Source organism: Miscanthus floridulus, unplaced genomic scaffold (assembly GCF_019320115.1).
Source record: "Miscanthus floridulus cultivar M001 unplaced genomic scaffold, ASM1932011v1 fs_113_2_3, whole genome shotgun sequence".
Classification (NCBI taxonomy): domain Eukaryota; kingdom Viridiplantae; phylum Streptophyta; class Magnoliopsida; order Poales; family Poaceae; genus Miscanthus; species Miscanthus floridulus.
Window position 1 is genome coordinate 4,866 of NW_027096207.1, and position 23,912 is coordinate 28,777.

The window sequence follows — 23,912 nt, forward strand, 5'->3', positions numbered from 1 at the left end:
CATGTTTTTAGTGATGTGCATGGGATCAAGACAGTGGCATATACTCAGAAATGGCCAGTAAGATAGTTTCTAGAAAACCGATTTTTTCTTCCAAACGCTCCCATCAGGCGCAGCTACTGCATTGTCCCCCTTCCTAAGGACAACCTCTAGTTTGTTGAGTTCTCGAAGTATCGCAGGCCCGTCCCAATATTTTGGAGCTAAGCGTTTCTCAATAGTACCGTTGAGATCTTTTCTATTTATGCGGTAAGGGTGATCCTTAGGTAGGAACCTACGGTGTCCCATATAAACTATCTTTGAGTTATTTGGCAGATTTACCGCATCAGTGTCGTCCAAGCACTCGACACATCTAGTATAGCCTTTTGTCTTCTCTCCGGACAACGAACCTCGACCTGACAGGTCGGTGATTGTAGTGATAAGTACTCCCTTGATCGTGACATGTTCCTTTTTATACTCGTCCCAAACATCTGGCACACCCTTTTCAAACATCTCCACTAGTTCATCGATCACCGGTTCCAGAAACACATCGATGTCATTCCTAGGTTGTCTTGGCCCTTGGATTAGTAGTGGCATCTGGATGTACGACCGCTTCATACAGACCCAAGGTGGAAGGTTGTATATACAGATTATCACTGGCCAGGTGCTATGATTGCTTCTAACCTAGTCAAAAGGATTCATCCCATCTATGCTCAAAGCAAACCAAAGGTGTGTTACCTCTCCACCGATGTCCTTATAGAACATAGTATTGACAGTCTTCCAGTCATGCCCATCAGCGGGGTGCCTCATTATTGTATCTTTCTTATGCTCTTTGCCATGCCAGCGCAACAGCTTGGCTGACTTTGCACATGCAAACAGCCTATGCACCCGGGGAGCTATAGGGAAATACCAAACGACCTTTACGGGACCTCCTTTGGTCTTGGTACCCTCATCTGACGGCCCTTCCTTGTACCGTGGAACTTCACACTTGGGGCACTTGTCCAAGTCTTTGTTTTTTTCTCCACGGTACAATATGCAATCATTGGAACACGCGTGGATTTTTTCAACCTCGAGGCCGATGGGGCAGATCATTTGCTTGGCCAAGTATGTCTTTTCTGGCAACTCATTTTTTTCTGGGAGCATTTTCCTTATTATACCTAACAACTGATCGAAGCCTTTATCTCTCAATCCGTTTGTCGATTTGAACTCTAACAGCATGATGTCGGCTTCTAGTTTGCTCATTGGACAATTCCTATACAATGGTGTTTTGCCATCTTGTCTCATTTTCTCTAGCTTTCTCAGCTGTCTTTCACTAAGACATCCGGTCTCTACATTACGTAGCAGCTGAGAAATGCCATCGTTATCCTCGGTGTCGTCAGCTAGCGTGTTCCTAAACACATTATTAACTATGGCCATAGGTTCCGTGTTGACACCGGGTTCCTCGTCAGCATCGTGGATGGCTACGTCAGGCATGTCCACATCATCATCGTTTTCCCGCAGAACATTCACACCAACCTCGCCATGCATAGTCCATATCATATAGTTTGGCATGAACCCCCTGGTAATCAAGTGCGATCGTATAGACTCAATTTGATGAAAGTTCCTATGATTCTTACAATCTTTGCATGGGCAGAAGATAGGGTTCCCATTCCCAGCATGGGCTTTGGCATCGATGATAAATTGGCTGACGCCATGCATGTACCGCTTGTTCGTTCGGGACAGATGCATCAACTCTCGATCCATCTCTGCACAAAAAAAATAATGAGACAGTAATTACAAAGAATTAATAAGAAATCGAGCTTCATGGACATCAATTGTAGCTCGAAAGTACCATTTTTGGAAAACTTTATTGTACACTAATTATTGAAAAATTGAAATTGGTAGCCCCGGCCCTGTAAATTGAAAATCGTAGTAAAAAACAATTATTTCACAATATTGAAGAACAACTATTCTACTCTACTTCTAAGAACTAATTATAGCATCATGTACTAACAATGATGATCTGGACCATCATGGAATAATTAGCTAGGAATTTAAATGTGTTCATAGACATCAACCTTTTGGATGATGGATTCACCACCATTTGAGCCTTGCACAAATGTCCAATTGGAAAAGTGCTCTCTAGAATGGAGAAAGAACTAGAATGAGAATCAAGCAATGTAGCCATCAAAATGAAGCTAATTAAGCAACAAAATCAAAGGAGTGGATGTTTGTTACTAACCTTAAAGCAAAAAGATCAAACCATTCTTCAAAATCCAAGCACTAGCTTCATGGTGAAGAGCAGCCGCAACAATGGAGGGAAGGGTCCAAACGCGCGCCTTTGTTCTCGGGATGGAAGAGAGGAGGAAGGAGAGGACGGCTGCAGCCTTTTTGTGTTGTAGGCTTATCACCATCGGTTCTTGGCTAGAACCGACAGTGATAGAGCCCAATCACTGTCGGCTCTTGGCTTAAACCGGTAGTGCTGAGTGGCCGCCAAAACATTGCCGGTTCAAGCCACAAACCAGCAGTGATGTGGTCCTTCACTGCCGGTTTTAGCCCAGCCCCAATCATTTTTTTATTTTCAAGCTCATAACCGGCAGTGAAGGTACATCACTGCCGGTTCTCACAAATCCGACAGTGATGAGGCCGGCAGTGATGTGCAAAACTGGCATAGTGCTTGCTTGTAGAAAAAAAGTTTAAACATGCATGAGTTCGCTTGCTTATGCATCTTGCGACAAAGAAATACTTGCCGGTCATTGGTAACACAAGCCTTCACAATCTGACAAACATTATATATAGATCATTTTTGTGGGCGTTGTAGAAAATGACCAAATAATAGACATGTCAAATATAAGCCATTTTAGTTACCTGAGATTCAAATTTATTCAAAGCTCTCTAATATATGTATCTAGTTGAACATAAATATGTATTTTAAAAATACTATCCAAGTATCCGTGAAGAAGCATGCGCAGTGGACTAGTATACTCAAATCCTAATCGTTATTGAAAAGCAACTAACATATATCTGATGCCACTGTACTATATATCTGAAAATGCATCCCATGAACAAATTAAAAGCTTTTATATCTTGGATGTATGTGCTGGTATGTTTAATTGCCTCTGCCAAGTTTCTTCAGTTCAACTTTGCCTTGGTATTCATGAAGATCTCTCACTAGTACTGTTCCTTTTAAAAAAATTGGGAGAGTTCCTTGTTGGTGAACCTACTTGCTACTCAATGTTTTAGTTTTGATGTGGTAATTTTTTTCCTATTTTGCTACAGGCTACCCTCTTGTTTGATGCTTTTAACAAGGGCAGAGCTTCATTCTCAAGACATGATTAATGGAAAGCTTCAGAAAGATGTGAAAAAACAGAAGGTAGACTATGAATCATATCCCCTTCTCAGTTTAGCACATCCCGTGACATCCAAATGACATCCTCTTAAAATATTATTCTGATTTGAATTTAAGAAAAGCTATTTTCTCTGTTCTTAACATTGCTTGCAAAGATAGTCCAAAATTTAGATTTGAGGAACCACTAGAAACTTTTCCCAAGGGTTTTTGTTTTGCAGTCCCTCTGATTCCTAGCTATCGTTATATGCATATTAGTGGATCCACCATGTGGATTTTAATGTTACTGTTTGGATTACTTAGGATTAGGATGAGCTAGTATCTCAGTAGCCAAATAAATGCCTACTTCTTTACTTTGTTCTGTTTACTCATGCTGCCAGAGTACCAGTTTAGTTTATCTAAGTAGCATTAGTTTAAGATTTGTTTGAACCAAAGGAAGATGGTAGCTGCAGACACTCTTCTTGGATTTACATTGCTAGGCCAATTTTTTTAGTTCTTTTGATTTTCTTATTTGTATAATCATAAAGCTGACAATTGGTTCTTTTGTTTTCTCATGCTGTAGCTATCAGCTCGATATCAATGTTGACAAAGCAGCTGATTTCTTGGTCCACCAGAAGTGTCTAAAAGTTTTTGAAAGTTTGATAAGGACCAATAGGCAGTGTAAGTTTGATGCCTTAGCTTATTTCTTCCTCGCTGGTGATAAGGACCTTATGGAATGGTAAGATGTGCTTCAGCTTCTAAATTTGACAGTTTTTGTGTGGAGTGATAATGGTTAGCCAGCTGCTCACCTTTCCATAATCACAGCTAGGAGCTCAGCCTCCTAATTCTTGGTATGCAATGACTTGTTGATATTGGGACTTGGGAACTAATATTTATGAAATATTTATGATGAATAGTTGCATTGATCCTTATCGAACTGTGAGTGCTTTATTTGGACACTAAAGCAGCTGAACTAACTTAAGGGGGGCAATGGATGAACTACTAAGTAGTACATGAAATTTATATAAATTTTCTATGATAGTGCCAAGTGCTTCTGTTGCTATTTATCTTTATCAAGCACTGAATAGCTAAAAGTGCTACCTTAGCTTTGTCAAGCACTTCTTCTAAGCACTTATGTTGCTATTTATCTTTGTTAGCTGAACTGAACTTGTAGTTTTACGAGTGAATGAAATAATGGTACATTTTCAATCAATAGAGGTCATAATCACCACTTGTATGTATTTCCTTTATGTAGGTATAATGACTTGTCATCTGTGAACTTAGAAGTTTGCTCAGACTATTCATAGGAAGCATCGTCTTAAAGTTAGTTTCCTTCCCTTCGAGAAGATTATTAGTTACATGCCGTAGCTGCTTATCTTAGTTCAAGTAGCAACTAGGTTTAATTGTAGTATGTGGGAGGGACATGTAATGGCCTTTGATTCATGTATATGAAATTGTTAATTAGCAATTGACTATATAATTTGATGTGTCATGATGTATATAAGATTCTGGCATTGGAATTTATATTTTTTTTTTGTTTTTTAATTTGTTATCACAGACGCGTGTTGCTTATGCGCGTCTGTAATAAGGGGAAGTCGCAGACGCGTCTTGACTGTACGTGTGTGTGTCCACCAGTCTGTCCTATAACCCAATCACATACGCTTGTTTGTATAGCATAGACGCTTGTTGGGAACACGTGTCTGTAGTAGAAGCTTATTGCAGACGCGCTTTTGACGTTTCTGTAATAAGACCTTATTATAGACGTGTTATGGCAGATGCGAAAAAACGCGTCTATAATGACCTGAACGCGTGTCTGTGATGTGCTTATTTTACATAGTGTATATTTTTGGGCCAAAAGCACAACTACAAGGCAACATAATTATCAAGCAATCTAGCCAAAAACCCTCAAATTGACAGCTCAGTACTAATAATATCTCGTCATCTGTATTGGGAGGATCCAAAGGGTATATGCCCGGTATGCCGCGGCATACCCTGTGGACCCCCTGCCCTGGCAATCCATCACATATATGATCAAGCATTCAGGCTCTTCCTCATGTAGTCAGGTATGTATCTGTTGGATCACTCTCTGTTTCCCTCGAACAGTCATGTGTCATCTACTAATTTTTTAGTTGCTTATGCTTAATCTTTAAGCAGAATCGAGCAGGCTTAATTGAACCATGACACATCTCAACGTGGTTCCTCAGAGTGTATATATGTGCAGTAATTATGCACGCATTTCTTTGTAGGTAAATAAATATTGCACACATAGTATGGTCGTTGTCGTTGGTCCTTTTCTTCTCATTTTCTTTTTTTAGTGATTGTTTTTTATCTTTTTGCCTTGGTCCTTCTTTATTTCCTTTCATTTGAGGAACCTTGGTGGGAACAAAGGTGGCAATAATGCTTGTGTGTAAAGGAAAATTAAAGCTCCGAGGAGAGCACAGGATGCCTGCCTCAATATAAATACAGGAACTTTTTGCATGGTCCACGTAACATGAGAGATCGATGCCGCTGCTATACTTTTTGTGCATGCATGCATAATGCATCTCAAAAGCAAAAGGTAGCTTGTTCATCACGAGTATACTCTCTGCATAGGTGATATGCATCAATCATATGGTCAGTGGTGACTCGATCCACTACTATAGATTCTCCCCGCCCCCGCGCCCCCCCCCCCCCCCAACCCCAACTCCAACCCCACTAGTACAGAACCGAGCTTTACTCCCGGTGGGGAACCCCCTCTAGTCCCGGTTCCCCACCCGGGAGCAAGCATCCGGGACTAAAGGGGGGGTCCTTTAGTCCCGGGTCAGGAACCGGGACTAAAGGAGGACCTTTAGTCCCGGTGGGTAACACCAACCGGGACTAAAGGTGCCTCCTGACATGCCACGATGGCCGGCACCTTTAGTCCCGGTTGGTAATACGAACCGGGACTAAAGGTTTTTTTCTTTTTTCTTTTCTTTTCATTTTTTTGTTTTCTTTTCAAAATAGGTTTTCGAAGTCGTATTGTACGCTGCTAATTATACATTTATACGCGCATATAGTATGTTTCGGTTCAAGCACAATGAACGTATTAAATCACACAATTCAATCATAGAAATATATATATATATATATATATATATATATATGCATGCATGCATCATATATATATTTACATGCATGCATGCATATGTGTATTTTACATTATATTATTTCATGTGCATATATTACAAAAGATTGCATTATAGTTGTTGTGACATAACAAGTTTCTTCTCATCCTCTAGCTTGGCTTCAATGGCAGTGTTGGGTCGAAGTAGAACTCGCCCTTGGAATCGATGACCTGCTCATTAAAAAATCCGGCTATAGACTCTTGAATTGCTTTGATTTGGTCTTGCCGTATGACCTTTTCCTCCAACCATCGAGTCTACAGGTTTGAATTAAAGGAAAATAAATTAATATATGTACATATATATATATAAAGACATAGTAACACAATCAATAATAATAATTAAATGAATATATAGTGTATTTTTAACGTACTTTGAGTCTCTCTGTAGGAGTTCTTTGGGAGACCACCTTGATAAACTTGCAAACATAGTAACCACAGTAGTTGTTCCCCTGTTCCTGCCTCAGACACCACTTTACGAGAAAAAGATTTGTCATCCAATCTGGTGATCCGGTGAAAGCTATATGTTTAATTAATAAAGATGATGCGATTCAGGGGACTTACTTTCAATGGGATTACATTCAGTGGCGCTTTGCATTTTTCCATGTGTTGCTTCTCAATAAAGGTTTTCCAAACACTGCCCAATAAAAAATTTGCCACGTCATCAGATATAGTTAATCATCATGTTTGTGTGTATATATAGTTGCTAGAGATCTCGAAATTACCTCTGGATAATATCTATCATATCTTGGTAGTCTTGTTGTGGTTTTCTCATCGAGTCATAGATTATCAAGTGACTTTTCACCAGATCGATGTCCATCAATATCCAGTGATTGCTGCATGTGTTTATAGGATATAACGCATAACACTCATTAATTAACTAGAATCAACATATGAGCCATTAAGGCTATGATCGACATGATTAACACTCACTTGAAGTTATAGGGAAAGAGTATATCCTTCTTGTGGCGTTGGTTCACTAAGAAGTTCATGAGGTTACTCTCTGACTCAGACTTCCAATTAGTCATTGGAGTAATTGGGTCTTTGAATACTATATGGGGATCAACAAAACCAATTTCATTGCAGCCTTCCTTTCTGAGCTCTGTCATTGTAAATCTGCATATATATAGTACTTGTTAGGATAATTTATATGCATATACACACATATGATGAGTTTAATAATAGATCGAAAGAATTATTACTTACAGGCAATAGCAGCTAATGATAACTTTGTCCAGAGAGGTCAGGTGGCATAGTTGATGAAATTCTGCAAAGTCAACATACATAACATCATCGCCACGGAACCAATGTTCGTCTCTAATTCTGACACCAACGCAGAAGTCTCCACTGGTAGACGCCTGCATGTACCACTTGTTTAGCAGGTACATTTGCGTCCCCAGATCAGATAAGGCTTGAGGGTTGTATAGACTCTGGCCTAGTACAAATTTTTTCTTCCAAATATCAACCTCCGCCGCACTCTCAATGTTTCCATCACCAAACATCTGGTAAAGGTCGAGACCAGTCTCATCAAGAAATTCACCAAGGTGATCCAAATCGACATCCGGAGGTATGTTTGCCTGATGCATTAATCCTAAATTCGAACCATATTCATTACCAACAACTAGCGGGGGGATTGATTGGTGCGCTTGTTGTCCGAGTTGGGCAACTCCTTTCCCTGCCCGCTTCTTTTTCTGTGCCGCCTCAATTGACTTGGTGAGAGTGCGGTCATAGTCTGATAACGTTGATTTGGACGGCTTACGAGATTCCCGCTGTTGATGCTGGTAAGAAATCACCTTTTTTCTTAAAATATCCGGAGCTACGAAGAAGTACGGTTTCTCTGGGTTTCTCCTTGCTTCTTGATTCATTTTAAGTTTGTCATAGAATCTAGACATGTCTTTTTTATATGCATCAGTTCCTTCTTCCTTCTCTTCAGATATTATTTTGGGAATAACCCTTGGTTTCACGGTGGCTTTCTTTGCAGGCGGGGACTGGTTCTTCGTTTGAGGGGCTGGCCTCTTGCTAGGCTTCTTGGTAGGTGGGGGCGGGGGAGGCGTTGGAGACCTCCTTGGAGGTGTTGGCAGCGGCGTTGGAGACCTCCTTGGAGGTGTTGGCAGCGGCGTTGGAGACCTCCTTGGAGGTGGCGGCTGCGGCGTTGGAGACCTCCTTGGAGAGGGTGTGGATGCAGCCTCGTCTTCCAACACAATGTCATCGTACAGAGCACTATGATGATCTGGCGATTGAACAATTGGATTTAGATTGGGGGAGGATCTGCTACAAAAAAAGGAATGACATATTATTATGAGCAGATTGTTAATTATTTAAGCCAATACAAATTAATGATGTAGTGTTTTCATCCGCACATACCTATGGTGAGGTAGTTCAGGAGGAGGTGGAGCCGACATCCCTGGAATGATGATGTAGCGCTTGCGCCATAGAATGAATGTCTTCTCCGCTTCTCCTAGAGTCTTCTCGCCATCACCTCCAGGAATGTCAAGAGGCAAATCACTAAAACCTTTTTCAGCTTTATCTACCGAGATGGTGGCATATCCTTCTTGGATTATATTCCCATGAATCCTTGGTGTCTTGGTTCGGTCGATAGGATTAACAAGACCGATAGCCACCTTGATTGTGGAATTCTCCTTCGGAATGTGTAGCTCACACGTTGTACAAGGTTCAGTGACGTCATCCACAGGGAAGCGCAGTCCTGTGTCCCCTTGATTTGGTATCTCCGTGGAAGCGCAGCTGCTTTTCAACTGAACAGATTGGCTAATGTTGATTCCTGGCTCTGATGCCTGCTTGCTTGCACTCACTGCTATTTGCACTTGCCTTTTGATTTCCTCCTGCATTCTCGCTTCAAGGTTTTTTTCCCGCTCCTGTGCTTCACGCACCGCTTCCTCCAACCTCTGGAGCCGGTGTGCCTCTTCTTCCTTCTTTCTCTGGCGACTTCTGTAGGAAGGTCTGTCCTGAGGGAATCCATGCTCCCACGAGACACTTCCTTTGCCTCTAGTTCGGCCACCATGTTCAATAGTCCCGATGGCGTATGTCAGCTCATCCTTCTCTCTGTTGGGCCTGAACGCACCACTAGCAGTAGCTCTCTGAGCATAAAACAATCTTTCTGCTGCTTCTTGCAGTCTTGCGCCATAAACGCACTTCCCTGTCTCCTGGTCTAGTGTTCCCCCATGAGCGAAAAACCAATTCTTTGCACGTTCTCCCCACTCGAGTGATTCTGGTCTGATACCCTTGGCAAGAAGGTCTGCTTCCATTTTGTTCCACTTCTTAATGGCAGTCGGGTAGCCACCTGATCCCAAGGTATGGTGGTATGTCTTCTGTTGGGCATTATGTTGGTTCTTTATCACCCGACTCACACCCTCTTCCGAAGTCTTGTACTGTACAAACTCATCCCAATAGGGCCTCTGCTTTGAGATCGGGCCTGGGACAGTAAAATCTGGTGCTATGTTCTTCTTGACATACGTCGTGTATAGGTGTTTCTTCCAAGTCTGAAACTGGGTGGCCATCTTCTTCATTGCCCAATCCCTAACTCGCTCCTTCAATTCATCACCATCTATTATATCATCATAATCATCTGTTTGGAGCGTGAAATGTACCAAGACATCATTCCAAATTAACGCCTTGTCACGATCGGAGACAAAACTGATATGAGGAGCATTGGTCTTCTTCTTCCATTCACGGGTACTAATCGGGAGTCGGTCCCATACAAGGTAACCACAGTGGTGCACAAATTTCATTTTATTCGGCCCCCCCGGTTCTCCTGTATCCACATTGAACTCTGAGATGATGAAGCGACCCTCCAATGGCTTTTTGGGACCTCGAACATTTTTACTCTTCGTTGTAGTTGTTGATGTCGATCCAGAGGGCTACAAAACATAAACATTATTTTTAATGTCATGAGCACACATAGGACATATGATAATATATATATATAGCTAATAATAAAAAATATATACTTGGCCAATATGTTGTTGCTCATTTTGTTCAAGAGCTAAGTACTGACTCCCGTCATCTACATCCTCTTGCATGTTATTTTTAGCACCATCATCGCCGGCAACTTGAGTGCCAGTGTTGATCAAATTCATCATCAACTCCTCCTCATCCATATTTCTCGGGTCGGCCATCTAGCTTCAAAAAACAAAACCAATATATAGTACGTCAAATCTTTGCTTATTACATGCGTAAAATCTACAAACAATATGCATTATTAAATCTTGCCCCTCGATCACGGACGCAATTCGCCACACTAGGACGAACTACGTCGGTACTAGGGCGAATTAGGGCACGAGAAAGGGCGGTGTGACAAGAGTGGCGGTGCTCCACTCCGCCGTATATATGTCTGTACACATGGGTGAACGAGGGCGGCGGTGCTCCGCCGTATACATAGAAACGCATGGACGAAATGCATATGAATACAAATGACGTATATATACGTGTCGGCGCGGTGGCCGGTGTGCTGACGACGATGACGTGAGGCGGGCCGGCGTGCTGACGACGACGACGACGACGTGAGGCGGGCCGGGGCGGTGTCGGTGCGTGATGTTGTGATCCTATGTACCATGTGATCAACCATGTAGTCATTCATCATATGAGAAAATTCTATGTTAATAATATAAGTATAAGTCATTATGAAATGTAAGTATATGTGTCTTATTGCTCATATAACCATTACTATTTCCGAAATGATAAGAATTTATTTTCTTCTTTTACAGGCGATCTCTGATGCTATGATATAAAGTTTGAAGATAGTCTTCCCGGAAAAAATATGTAATGCTCATATTACTTTAGCAACATTAATATATTATATCTGTATATTCAAAGTTCACAAATGAAGAAACATGTGATATTTTTGATAAACTAAAAAACGCTTAGTTTACAAACTGGGTATCAAAATTGAGTTCCTATTTGACCATTATATATCCTACAACAAATCCTTCAAAAAAAAAGACCCTACATGAATATATTTGGATAAAATTTCGTTAACAAACATTGATCTATGAAGATAGAAAAAATTCTTCTATTAATGTAGCGTTGTTTCCGAATAATATATAGCGTGTTTATTAACAAACATATCTTAACAGCAAGCGGATGGTTCGTAGCGTTGTTTCCGAATAATATATAGCGTGTTTATTATACAAGCCATGGATTTATATCGATCCAATTAATTTCTAAAGTAATTTTATTGGTGATCCTTAATTATACTTGTCATTTAGAGTTCCAAATATTCAAAACTTGCCTTAAGATATGTTTTTATTTAAAATCATTTAGAGTTCCAAATATCGGCAGTGTACCTACTGGAGGGCCTCGGGCCGGCGCGGTGGGGCAACGCGCGGTGGAGGGCGTGTCGGGCGCGGAGGAGGGCGCGGTGGAGGGCCACGGGCAAGCGCGGAGGAGGGGCACGGGCGCGCGCGGTGGAGGCCGCACGAGGAAGAAGACGGCGACGCCGGTGTCACGGAAGGCGAACGGACGCGGCGCGAGGAAGAAGAGGGCGGCGGTGTTCGACGAGGAAGAAGACGAGCGGATCGATCTGCCAGGCGCTGGAGGTTATATAGCAGAGGAGAATTACTCCCGGTGCCATCCACCAACCGGGAGTAAAAACCCTTTACTCCCGGTGCGTGTTACCAACCGGGAGTAAAGGTACCTTTACTCCCGGTGCGTGTTACCAACCGGGAGTAAAGGTATACCTTTACTCCCGGTTGGTAACACGCACCGGGAGTAAAGGATTTTTTTTGGCGGGCCGCGAAACTGCAGCCCACCTTTACTCCCGGGTGGGCTTCCCACCCGGGAGTAAAGGTGGCCTGCAGTTTCGTTTCCCGCCTGTTTTAAGCAATAGTCTTGTTACATACAATAGAAATGCAATAGTTTTTATTAAATACATAGTAAATTAAATAAAAGGCATAAAATTATTTTGTTAAAAATATGAATTTTATTTTTGTTTATTGCACATAGGAAAAATCGATAACCTAACTTTTTTTATTTTTTGTTAGAATTATAAAACATAATGTAACTAATATTTATTATTTCGTTAATGCAAAAATGTAGCGTTTAATTAAAATTATTAAAATTATTGGTTTTGGGCAGGAAATTTGTTTTCATATCATTTTAACGTTAATATTTTAATTTTTCATCACTCAGTATCCTAATAATTTACCTTTTTGAGAGAGAAATCCCACCAAATCAAACATTGATTTAATTTAAAACATGACATAATAAACATCTGAATTCACAATTATTACATAATATCTCAAACACACACTATATTAAATCACTATATCATCAAGTGGGCACAGCAGTGAACTTCTTCTTTATGTATGTCCCTTGGTTATGATCGCTTCGTAACCATGGAGTGTCCTCATCATTTACCAAGATGCTAGGGTCTTTGTTCACTTTGAAGGGCGGAATTCGGTCATCCTTTTCATATTCTTCTGACATGTCCGACTTGTCCTCAATTCCCACGATGACTCTTTTCCCTGAAAGAACTATGTGGCGCTTTGGCTCTTTGGTTGAGTCATTATCATTTTTCCCTCTTTTTGGTTTGGTAGACATATCATTGACATAGAACACCTGATTCACATCCTTGGCAAGGACGAATGGTTCGTCTTTGTACCCAATATTACTAAGGTCTACTGTTGTCATTCCATACTCGTTGTCTACTGTTACTCCGCCTCCGGTCACCTTGACCCATTGGCACTTGAACAATGGGATCTTCAAAGTAGGTGCATATTCTAGTTCCCATATTTCATCTATGCGTCCATAATATGTCTGCTTATTCCCATTCGGGTCTGTGGCATCTATGCGGACACCACTGTTTTGGTTGGTACTCCTTTTATCTTGGGCTACTGTGTAGAATATGTTCCCATTTATCTCGTACCCTTTGTATGTGACGATATGCCATGATGGTTGCATAGCCAATAAATACAGTTGCTCATGGATGCTCTCATCACCTTGACATTTTTTTCGCAACCAACCGCCGAAAGTTTCCATGTGCTTATGCGTAATCCAAGCTTCAGTCTTCCCAGGAAACTCGGATCGTAAGAGATCCTTGTGTGTCTCAATATACGGATCTACCAAAGAGGAGTTCTGTAGAACTGTGTAGTGCGCTTTATTGAAATAATCATCATCCGTACCAATATATGTTTTCCTCCCTAGTGTCCCCTTTCCGCTTAGTCTCCCCTCATGTCTCGATTCAGGAACACCAATCGAGTCAAGGTCGGGAATAAAGTCAACACAGAACTCAATGACCTCTTCTGTTCCATAGCCCTTGGCGATGCTTCCTTCTGGGCGAGCACGGTTGTGAACATATTTCTTTAGGACTCCCATGAATCTCTCTAAGGGGAACATGTTGTATAGGAACACAGGACCGAGAGTGAAAATCTCCTTGACTAGGTGAACTAGGAGGTGTGTCATAATATCAAAGAAGGAAGGAGGGAACACTAACTCAAAGCTGACGAGACATTGAACCACATCATTCTGTAGTTTAGCTAGATCAGTTGGATCAATTGCCTTCTGAGAAATTGCATTGAGGAATGCACATAGCTTTACGGTGGCTAGACGTACATTTGGAGGTAGAATTCCTCTTAATGCAACTGGAAGTAATTGCGTCATGAGAACGTGACAGTCATGGGACTTTAAGTTACAGAATTTCTTCTCTGGCACATTTATAATACCCTTTATATTCGAGGAGAATCCAGATGGTACCTTGATGTTGTTTAAGCATTCAAACATGATTTCCTTCTCCTCTTTGCTTAGAGTGTAGCTAGCAGGACGTAAGTAATGGCGTCCATCATCTGTCTTCTCTGGATGTAGGTTGTCTCTTTCTCTCAAACAACGCAGGTCCTGTCGTGCTTCAAATGTGTCCTTAGGCTTTCCATACACACCCATAAAGCCTAGCAGGTTCACACAAAGATTCTTCGTCAGGTGCATCACGTCGATCGAGCTACGGACCTCCAGGACTTGCCAATAGGGTAGGTCCCAAAATATGGACTTTTTCTTCCACATGGGTGCGTGACCGGTAGCGTCTTTCGGAATAGGTTGGCTTCCATGTCCTTTTCCAAAGACGACTTTCACATCATTGACCATATCGAGTACATCCTCACCGGTTCGGTTGCGAGGCTTGGTCAGGTGGTCTGATTTCCCTTTAAAATGCTTACCTTTCTTTCTTACGGGGTGATTTGCAGGAAGAAATCGACGATGGCCAAGGTACACGACCTTTCGACATTTTTTCAAGAATACACCTCTAATATCACCGAAGCAGTGTGTGCATGCATTATATCCCTTGTTTGACTGTCCTGAAAGATTACTTAGAGCAGGCCAATCATTGATTGTTACGAACAACAATGCTCGCAGATCAAAGTGTTCCTGTTTGTACTCATCCCACACACGTACACCTTCTTTATTCCACAAAATGAGAAGTTCATCAATAAGTGGTCTCAGGTACACATCGATGTCATTGCCAGGTTGCTTCGGGCCTTGGATGAGCACAGGCATCATAATGAACTTCCGCTTCATGCATAACCAAGGAGGAATGTTGTAGATACTTAGAGTAACAGGCCAAGTGCTATGACTACTGTTCTGCTCTCCAAAAGGATTGATACCATCTGTACTTAAAGCAAACCTTAAGTTTCTTGCGTCATTTGCAAACTCCGGGAATTCTCTGTCGATTGCTCTCCACTGGGACCCATCAGCAGGGTGTCTCAACATATTGTCTACCTTACGGTCTTCTTTGTGCCATCGTAACAATTTTGCATGTTCTTTGTTTCTGAACAGACGTTTCAAGCGTGGTATTATAGGAGCATACCACATAACCTTGGCAGGGATTTTCTTACGTGGACGTTCGCCCTCAACATCACCAGGGTCATCTCGCCTGATCTTATACCGCGACGCATGGCATACCGGGCATGCATCCAATTTCTCGTACTCTTTGCCACGGTATAGGATGCAGTCATTAGGACATGCATGTATCTTCTCTATTTCTAGCCCCATAGGACAGACAACTTGTTTTGCTTCGTAGGTAGTGGCGGGCAATTCATTGTACTTCGGAAGCATCTTCTTTTGGATTTTTAGTAACTCTCCAAATCCCTTGTCAGATACACCATTCTTTGCCTTCCATTGCAGCAATTCTAGTGTGGTTCCCAACTTTTTCTGCCCTGCATCACAAGTTGGGTACAACAATTTCTTGTGATCTTCTAGCATCCGCTCGAACTTGATCTTCTCCTTTTCACTTTCACATTCTCTTTGTGCATCACGAATGACCTGACAAAGATCATCAGCCAGCTCATCTTCTGCGACTACCTCTTCTTCAGCTTCTCCCATTGCAGTATCATTGAAGCACGCACCATCAGGAATAATATCATTGTCGTCCCATTGTTCTTCTTCATCTTCTTCCATTACAACACCGGTTTCTCCGTGCTTTGTCCAACAAATATAGTTTGGCATGAAACCCGACTTGAACAAGTGTGAATGAAGAGTCCTTGAGCAAGGATATTCCACCGTATTCTTACATATGGCACATGGGCAGCACATGAAACCGTCGCGTTTGTTTGTCTCGGCTGCACGTAATAAAGAATGCACGCCGTCAATGAACTCTTGTGAGCGGCGATCAGCATTATACATCCAATGACGGCTCATCTGCATTACATGACATAAATATCATATTAAAACCTAGATCATAATTAATTATTTATACAACATGCGTGCCACCACAAAAGATACAAATTTAAGAAAGCATCGCTACAATGTAGACAATCCCAACTACCACTAAAAGAACTAAAGCTAAAATACATTTCAGGAGCACAAGGATTTCGCGACCAATCTCAACTAAAACAGACAGATCCCCCGATTGTGCAACATCTTTGGGCTTCTTCGGCTGGATCACTGCCTCATTAGCCGCCGTATCTGCCTGTTGTGCAAGATATTTTTGCACGAGTTCAACATACTCTTCCTCCCAGTAGAAGCCTGAACATCGTCCACTGCCATCCCACTGAAATTAAAACAAAAAATTAGAACTTTAATCACAACCATCATGAAAATAGGTATAAACTAACCATAATCATTAAATACGATAAAATAACTCACATTGCGATCCGGACACTTGTAGAAGATACGATCCTTGTTGGGACCCTCCTTCTTCACTCGGTACTCCATCACAATCTTCATCTCATCACGACACTTGCCGCATGGAATGAGAGGAAGGCCCGGCCTAAGTCGCTTTGGAAACCCATGAGAGGCCGAGGACCCGGAAGCAGTTGCCATCTACTCTCTATACTCATTTTTTAATACACTATAAATTTCTTCTTTTATAAACAAATAAAATTAACAAACTATAAAATTATCTAGATCTCTAAACAATGATATTTTTAATGGTCATTGTGTTCTCGTCTTTTACTGCGGCAGGTAAGTAATTCATATGATATTTCCGCAAATTAACAGAAGAATGGGAATGTACACACATAACAGACTACTACGACGATATCGGGACGTGTGAATAAATAACCATCCGTACTAGTTGACCTTGCTTACGTGATCATCTCGGCGAGCATTTCTCCACCGGACAGCACCGTACTTGGTCAAGGAAGAGCTCCGATTCTATGAGGAAGGGAACACGGTCTCCCACGACCGTTGTCGCTCTCCCTCGTAGAATCAAAGCTCCTCCTTGATGTCCGTTACCGCTCGACAGAGAACATGCTTGCCGAGCTGAACACGGTCCGCAAGTTCAACTAATACGGATTTTCTATAATTTTCTAACTATTTTCTAAGTTTTTATTTATATATACTACGTTTAGGTACGGTGATTGACAGACTACTACGACGATATCGGGACATGTGAATAAATAACCATCCGTACTAGTTGACCTTGCTTACGTGATCAGCTTGGCGAGGATTTCTCCACCGGACGGCACCGTACTTGGTCAAGGAAGAGCTCCGATTCTACGAGGAAGGGAACACGGTCTTCCACGACCGTTATCGCTCTCCCTCGTAGAATCAAAGCTCCTCCTTGACGTCCGTTACCGCTCGGCAGAGAACATCCTCGCCGACCTGAACACGGTCCGCAAGTTCAACTAGTAAGGATTTGCTATAATTTTCTAACTATTTTCTAACTTTATATTTATATATACTTTAACCTTCTTTCATGTAAATATGCAAGCTTAAAGTGATTTTGAGCTCAAATTGCTTACAAATGAAAAAAAACCATAATAAAGAACCATAAATATATATAGTGAATAAAATGGCATAAGAAAATGGTAAAAAATGAGAGTATGAGATTGGTAACCTTTACAACTGAAGAATCGACGGAGGAATCGAAGAATGGATGGAGGAACAATGGAGGGAGGGAGGAAGCAAGAACACTACTGCAGTGAGCTTCAAAATGTGCTGAGCTCGGGCTCGGGGAGGAAGGAGGAGACGGCCGATTTATAAAGGGAGAACATTTAGTCCCGGTTGATAGATCCAACCGGGACTAAAGGTAACTTTCCAACCCCGGGCGCAGCCACGGCCCGGGAGTAGACCTTTACTCCCGGTTGGAGCCACCAACCGGGAGTAGAAGTCTACCTTTAGTCCCGGTTGGTGGCTCCAACCGGGACTAAAGGTCCCTGCCACCTCTGTCTGGCGCAGTAGCCGTTGGGCAGGGGCCTTTAGTCCCGGTTGGATCCACCAACCGGGACTAAAGGTATTTCTAGTCCCGGGGGCAAAAAATTCCGGGACTAGAGTCCATTTTGACCGAGGATCAAAGGTCTGTTCTCTACTAGTGCCCCCACCACTGGTTTTTGCCGCCGTTTGTGAAAGTGGATAGTGATAACCCACCGGTTTGGTGAATGATCAGGTGGGGATGTCATCTTTATCCACTGGTCTGAAGAACACGATCTGGTGGTGATGAAATGATGGTTACCACCGGTGCAGCTTACGATCCAGAGGTGATGGAGAGAGCTCATCACTGTCGGTGCATTGTTTGACCCAAAGGTGATGAAATGATGATTACCGCCAGGGTGGTGTTTGATCCGACGATCGTGTCTTGAACATCACCACCACTGCGATGTTTTATCCGGTTGTGATGTCTTGATCATCACCATCGATTTTACCATATCACCAACGATTTGTCTAGGCCGGTAGTGATAATCCATATTCAGAATACTGATTTAAATGTAGCACAATATTAATGGGTGTTTCACCAAGGTGGATCCAAACTGTATAGTCCTTCACAGAACCTCGCACAATCAAGTGTGATCTAATTACAATCACATCATTTTCATGCTAGATGGTTCTTGCAATCGCTACACGGACAAAGAATTTCGATTATGTTCTTTGTCACCATTGAATGATTTTCTGTTGTTTTAATAAATCTATCGACTTCTTGTCAAAAACTTGGCTTCCACCAAGAACCATACATCCATGACTTCATGTACTCCATCTTTTCCTACAAAGATCAACAAAATAAAAATGATGTGATTGTAGATAATCTTCCTGTACTCCATCTTTTCCTGGAAGAATATATATTAGTATCTAACAAAATAATAATGGAAGGTCATTCTTATTTAAAATTATAGATAATCTTGTTCAACTTTTTTCACCATGTTATTGTCGTAAAATACACATGTAAGTACTACATATTCTTCATGCAAGAGATTAAAACAACCTAGTTAACAAAACTAATGTACCACTAAACAAGTATTTCGTTAATTGAAATAAACGATTAAAAATAAAATAATTAGCACCAGTTAATATTCACCTGTTATTGTTCATGTAAACTTAATCCCATATACTAAATAAAAAATAACATGAATGTTGACAATAAAAAACTAATCCCAAACCCTAGTTCTTGATCTAGATCTAGATGCAAACCAATCTCTCCCTAAAAGTTATTAAATAGGACACTAAAATGAAGATATGACCGCTAAATTATGGTGGAATCTGCATGTTCCTCTACTAAATTTACCCTATCAGCTTCAAAGATTTGATACAAATGCACCCATAAATGCTTCAACCACCACCATAGAAGAGAGAGAAAATGAAAACCCTAATTATGGACTAATCTATAGTAAAACTTCAAGAAGGAGCTTGGATTAGCATGTAATTACCTTCCAAAGCATCCTCCACCAAAGAAATCAAAATAATTAAAACCATCTCCCTTAGATTTGCAATGTTTGGGAGGTAGCCCAAGAGCCCTTTCCTTCCTCCTCAGGTTACAATAAAAATCCTGAGGAGGAAGAAGGGAGCTGATACTTATACATTGATTGGTCCATCTCTATAAATGCATTTGTAGAGGCGGTTGATATTAGCAACCGTCTCTGAAAATAGTAATGTCAGCCACCTACTCATTCAGGAGCTGCCTCTATAAATGCATTTAAAGGCGGGGCCACTACAAAGGCAATTCCTGATTGAGCCGCCTCTTCCCAAAATTGACCCTTTGCTACAAATCAATTTTGTAGCAGTGATGGTCTTTGTTATTTTCGTTTATTTATTTGCAAAGGTGGCTGATGCACATGTGCCACAATAATTATAGAGGGAGGGAAGGTCGAAGCCAAGAACACATACAGTGCTTGCTTGCCCTGTAGCTGAGACTAGCTCATTCAATTATGTGACAACGTTTCTATGAAGAGAGAAGAATTGAGTTTTTTATAGGAACGAAACTCTCTGGGCACACTTACCAACTCTCTGTGAGTCATGAAATTAAATCTCTGAAACTATAGAATGAAATTTTTCATTAAGAGTGAATGTTTCATCCCTGCATTTGCTTTTTACGAAACATGATAGAACCCACATCTTTTCTTTACTTGTTGATGTGATTATTATTGTACCTTAGCTCTTTTTGCGAAGGATTTGTTCGCATCCATCTATCGGTCCTTGTTTATTTATGAGTAAAATGCACCGGAGGTCATTAATTTTCATTGGGGTGTCATCTAGGTCCATCAACTTTGAAACTGCATTTTTTGGTCCATTAACTTTCGTTGGGGTGTCATCTAGGTCTATCAACTTTGTAACTACATTTTTGGTTCCATTAACTTTTAAAATGGTTCACTGCAGGTCTATGCCATTTATTGAACCTTAAATCCAACACATGCATGCATGCACGTCGGCTTCGGCCTCCGGTCGTTGCGTCGGTGGAGCCATGCCTGCACTCGCCGCCGTCGCTCGTCTACCGGGCGGAACAGGATCTAGATTCGGTGAACGTGATGGCGCAGGTGCCGACGCCTCGCGTGAGCGACCACATGAGCGGCTACAGCCCCGCGCCGACGCGCGCGCCAGCGCGAACAACCCCGCCGCGCTCCCATAGTCCACGGACCGCTCGTCGTGGCTGGTCACGCGGATCACGGCCGCCTCCAGCTCGGGTCTCCTCAACGCCGGCACAGCAGGTCTCGTCGTGGAGCTCGCGATGCTGCAGGTGGCGCCGCCGGGGAGGAGCGGTTGTCAGACGCCGACACGATGGCGTCGTCTACGGCCACGCCCAAATCCAGCCTGCCTCGCCTGTGGGCAACCCCACGGCAGCCGCCATCACTCACGTGCTCGACAACCAGCGCGAGTTCCCTGCCGCGGCCACTATTGACGACCTCCTCGTCATGTCCATCAGCACGGGGACGTCACCGCCTCGTGCGCAGGCTACCGCTGGGCATGCCCGCAGACCCCGGTCCCCAAGCCGGCGCCGCCGCCCCAGCCGCCACCGGGCCTCCCGAGGCTGGCCAGCACGCCCCACCCGCCACCGGGCCTTCAGGAGCAGCATCACGCCCAGCACGCCACCGGGCCTTCAGGAGCAGCATCACGCCCAGCACGCCACCAGGCCTTCAGGAGCAACATCGCGGCCAGCCACTGCCTCTGCTCCACCGCTCGCCGATGGTGCGAGCATGGTGGGAGGTCTAGTTCTGTCCCAGGCGCAGATGCTTGGACGAGGTCAGGAAGGCGCACGTGCGGCACATCAAGCTGGGCCTTGACCGCTGCCGGCGGCACGCGCGGCCGCTGCTCGCGGCGTGCGCTCTCGGGTTGGCTGGGGGGCATGGAGCTCACGGCGTCCATCTTCGAGTCGCTCATCGAGCCGGAGGCCTTCGATTACAACACCCTGATGCGCGGCCACGTCGGTGGTGGCCGCGGCGATTGTGAGCCGGCTGCCGCGCTGCGCCTGTACGTTGACATGCTGGAGGCGGGCGTCGAGCCTGACAGCTACACGTTCCCGTTCGTACTCAAGTGGTGCGCGCAGCTCGCGGCCTTGCAAGAAGGGAGGCAGGTGACAGCTTCAGCTCGCACTCGATCAAGCAGTGTGCTCTTCTGCAATCGTTGACACGCTAGCCGCTGGCTACGCTTCTCCATGCCAGCGCCAACACAGATAGACTTACTGTACGTATATTAGCTTAATAATTAATTGGCACTGATCCAATTGTACGTACTGTAAGCAAACTGCATCCATCGATATGATCGATCTCCCCCAGCAGCTCCATCCATCCCCTGCATGCAATTTACTATATATACTGTTCGATCCTTCTAGCTAGCTCGATCATCATCCAGCAGGCGATCGATCGGCCAGCTCGCCATCGTATTCTACATACAGAAGCTAGCTAGCTAGCTGTGAAGACGAAGCATGATGATGGGGAGGCGCGCCGGCATGGCGGTGGCGCTCCTGCTGGCGCTGTCGTCCTGCGGCGTGGCGTCGGCGAGGGGGCCGATCAGGAGACCCCACCCACCCCCCAAGAAGACGCTCGAGCCAGGGCAGAAGCCACCGCCAAACTCCAAGTTCGTCCCCCTCACCCCCGGCAGATTTGGGCACAAGCGCAACTACGAGGCCTCCTGCGCCGACGACAGCGGTACTCCGACCTGCTACGTCGGCTGCCCTTCCGAATGCCCAAACTCCTGCATCGTCTTCTGCGACTACTGCCTCGCCTTCTGCCGTACGTCCGTCGATCCCGACCAAGTTTAGCTAGCTAGCTAGTAGTAAAAATGTCACTCACGCACGCACACCGTACCGTATATATACCCTGCATGCAGCATGTGACCTCTGGCCGGGCAGCGCCTGCGGCGACCCTCGCTTCACCGGCGGCGACGGCAAAACCTTCTACTTCCACGGCAAGAAGGACCAGGCCGGACTTCTGCATCGTCTCCGACGCCGACCTCCACATCAACGCCCACTTCATCGGCAACCACAACCCGGCCCTCAACCACGACTTCACCTGGGTGCAGGCGCTGGGCCTCACCGTCGGCGACAACCACCGCCTCTACGTCGGCGCTCGCAGGGCCGCGGAGTGGGACGAGGACGAGGACCACATCCGGGTCACCTTATTCGACGGCGAGCCCGTCGACGTGGACGCCGTCCGCAACGCGCGCTGGGCGTCCAAGGCACTCCCGGGGCTCTCCGTCAGGCGCACCAAGGAAGTGAACGCCGTCACCGTGGAGCTGGACGGCGTCTTCGCCATCTCGGCCGGCGCAGTGCCCATCACCGAAAAGGACCACCGGATCCGCAAGTACGGCAAGACGGACCGCGACAGCCTCGTGCACCTCGATCTCGGATTCCAGTTCCATAACCTAACCGACCACGTCATCGTCGCGGACATGCACGCCAGGACCAAGAACTGGGCCGTTGCCGCCGCGTTCCGGACAGAGGCGGACGCCTCCCTCGGATGAAACCCGCACACGCCGTCGCGGTGCTGGTGAGCCACTGAGCCTTGCTGCGTGGGCTCACGTGGGCGGGGCGGGCACAGCACAGGGCAGCCACTGCCCCACTGCGACGGACGCTGGCCCTGACTGGTCTCCACCGACGCAACGACCGGAGGCCGAAGCCAGCATGCATGCATGCATGCGTTGGATTTAAGGTTAAATAAATGGCATGCGTTTCCCCCCGGCTCTCTATCCTGCATGATGGCCAAACAGTGGTCCATGCACGCTGGTGTGACGCAGGGTGCGACTCTGGCACAGTGGAGCACGGATAGGGTAAAGGATCACGTCCCCGGCGTGTCTCTTTCCCCTGCGTGCGGCGTGCTCATTCGTTATAGTGAGTGGTGTTGTTAACTGCTAAGCTGGGGGCTGCTAGCACTAGTGCACAAAGGACTTGCGCAGTCCCGGTTGGAAAATCCCTTTGATCCCGGTTTTTCAATCGGGGCAGGGCTAAAGGTCTCCCTTTAATCGCGGGTTAGGGAACTGGGACTAAAATATGACTTTTAGTCCCAGTTGGTAATATAATACTAAAGCTGATGTCGATGTTGATGTTGATCGGGCAAGGGCTAAACCAATACATTACTAAAGCTGATGTCGATCGTAAACTGCCTTACAGCTGACAAAAGTTGCATCAATACGATCTTTAGTGCAGGCTATCAGCAGATTGGTGTTAATAAAGCATACACGTGTCCTCCCTTTGGCAAAGAGGAGGGAAGAAAATGGACTGGATACTAAAGAGAGAGAGAGACAGAGAAAAGAGATCTTGTAAAGAAAGACTCGTGAAAATTAGACTCGTGGTCCAGCACAGCACGTCCTTCCTTTGGCAAATTAAAGAGGAGAAGAAGGAAATGGAATAAGGCC

General features: G+C 44.3%; 1 pseudogene; it reads left to right on the forward strand.

Annotated features, from left to right (window-relative positions):
• Positions 1–21,804: 21,804 nt before the first annotated feature.
• LOC136530357 (uncharacterized) lies at positions 21,805–23,514 on the forward strand (annotated as a pseudogene).
• The last annotated feature ends 398 nt before the right edge of the window (positions 23,515–23,912 follow it).